A 2801-nucleotide genomic window follows, 5' to 3' on the forward strand; every position below is an offset into this window, starting at 1 on the left:
TGATGATATAACTGTATATTCAAAAGATGTAGAAGATCATTTTGATCATCTAAGGCAGGTATTTCTAATATGTAGAGAGTTTGGGGTTTCCCTCAACCCAGCCAAGTGTGTCTTTGCTACAAGCCAAGGAAAATTATTGGGACACATTGTATCTGAGGATGGTTTGACCATTGATCCATAAAGAACAAAGGCAATAATTTCCCTTCCTCTTCCTAAACACAAGAAGGGGCTGCAAAGTTTCCTTGGTAGAATAAACTTTGTGAGGAGGTTTATCCCTAATCTCACTACCATGGTAAAACCTCTTACATCAATGCTTAAGAAAGACATGGTTTTAATGGACCAAGGAGGGGAAGGAGAGTTTTGAAGAGATCAAGACACCCATAGCCTCAGTCCCTACTCTCATGAACCAAAATTTTGAGAAAGATTTCATCCTCTACACTTTAGGTGGTGAGTCGAGTATCTCTGCCATCTTGACTCAGACAAATGGCAAGGATGAGGAGCAGCCCATAGCTTTCTTTAGTGAAGGGCTCAAAGAATATGAAGATAAGTATAGCTTTGTTGAGAAGCAAGCCCTTGCAGTCATTAGAGCCTTGAAGAAATTCAAGCACCTCTTATCCCACAATAGGATCCATTTGTTGGTGCCCCATGCCAGTGTAAAAAAATTTCTGTTAAGCAAGGATATCAGTGAAAAGAGAGCTGGATGGATCACTAGGGTAATGGAATATGATGTTGATATTTAGATTACCAAGCTAGTAAGAGGGAGAGGATTGTGCAAAGAAATGTTATCAGGTCAGGATTCTGATGAAGAGGCTGCTATGGTATTAATAGAGCAGCAAGAGGAAGGAAATGTTAACGACCCAAAGAGCTGGATAAATAATATGAAGAGCTTCTTATCAAGGGATGGATACCCTCAGGGATTGGACAGAGCTAAAAGGAGACAATATAGACTGCAGTCCATTCCCTACGTTGTGGTTGATGGTATCCTGTGCTATCAAATTTTTGGATTTTATTGTGTACAATTTTTTTACATCAACGTTTCGGATCATACTACATGATCCAGCATCAGGATGCTAGAGAGAAAAGAGAACATGAAAAATTAGAATGCAGATCCAACCAGCTGAAGAAATAGAAGGGAGGGGGAAGGGGAGGAGAGAGAGTTAGTTGATGAGACATGCCACCTAACTCATAAGGAAAAAAATGAATTAAAATTAAAATAATCCAAGGGGGGAATAGAAGGGGGAAAGAAAGACACCAATCAGAGGAAGCCACCAAGCACAAAAATTAACTTAAGAAGAGAAAACCGAAGGAAAAGGATCGATGAGAGAACATACACGCACAGACAAAATAAAAGTGCATCAACTTGAATAAAACCAAGTGAGCAAAAACAAAGAAGCTCAAGAAATGTAAAATTACAGAAAAGTCAAAAAATCAAAGGGGAACAAGCCATAAAAGAAGAAAGAATTATATAAAATCCACCAAGCACGACAATGAATAAAGGGGGAGAACTGAGAACAATGAAAAAAGGTTGGGGTTCTCAGTTCTCAGTTCTCAGTTCTCCCACTTTATTCATTGTCGTGCTCGGTAGATTTTATATAATTCTTTCTTCTTTTATGGCTTGTTCCCCTTTGATTTTTTGACTTTTCTGTAATTTTACATTTCTTGAGCTTCTTTGTTTTTGCTCGCTTGGTTTTATTCAAGTTGATGCACTTTTATTTCGTCTGTGCGTGTATGTTCTCTCATCGATCCTTTTCCTTCGATTTTCTCTTCTTAAATTAATTTTTGTGCTTGGTGGCTTCCTCTGATTGGTGTCTTTCTTTCCCCCTTCTATTCCCCCCTTGGATTATTTTAATTTTAATTCATTTTTCTCCTTATGAGTTAGGTGGCATGTCTCATCAAATAACTCTCTCTCCTCCCCTTCCCCCTCCCTTCTATTTCTTCAGCTGGTTGGATCTGCATTCTAATTTTTCATGTTCTCTTTTCTCTCTAGCATCCTGATGATGGATCATGTAGTATGATCTGAAATGTTGATGTAAAAAAATTGTACACAATCAAATCCAGAAATTTGATAGCACATTAGCATGGATTGTGGAAATCTAATAGATCTCATGGTATCCTATTCAGGAGGGATTTTAATGGGACCCTGTTGAGATGCATTGAAGAGGACCAGGCTGAAAGGATGATTAAAGAACTTCATGATGGCCCTGATGGCGGCCATTTCTCTATGAGAACAACTACTATGAAGATCATGAGGGTTGGTTATTATTGGCCATCTCTGTTCCATGATTGTTACAGGTATGTGAGGAAATGTGCTTTCTTTTCAGGCAAACAAAGGCTTGCAGCTCTCCCCCTTCATCCTATTTAGGTGGATCAACCCTTTACCCAGCGGGGGTTGGATTTTATAGGCCCTATTAACCCTCCATCTAGTGCAGGTCATAAATGGATTTTGGCTGCTACTGATTATTTCACTAGATGGACAGAGGTAGTTGCCTTGAAGGATGCCACAGAACCATCAGTGGTTGAGTTCCTCGATGGGATTGTATATAGGTTTGGTGCTCCTTCTACTATCATCTCAGATAATGCTAAATCTTTTGTTGGAACCTAGATTTGTGCAGGGGCAATGAATCACAATATCTACCTGAGCACATCATCAAATTATTATCCCCAGGGAAATGGTTTGGCTGAGTCTTCCAACAAGAATTTGATCAGAATCATGAAGAGGACAATAGAAGACAATCAGAGGGTCTGGCATAAAAAATTAAAGACTGCTCTGTGGGCTGATAGAATAACACCCAAGAGATCTA

The sequence above is a fragment of the Cupressus sempervirens genome, chromosome 1 (assembly GCF_028749045.1).
Source record: "Cupressus sempervirens isolate cs-2001-9-10 chromosome 1, ASM2874904v1, whole genome shotgun sequence".
Classification (NCBI taxonomy): domain Eukaryota; kingdom Viridiplantae; phylum Streptophyta; class Pinopsida; order Cupressales; family Cupressaceae; genus Cupressus; species Cupressus sempervirens.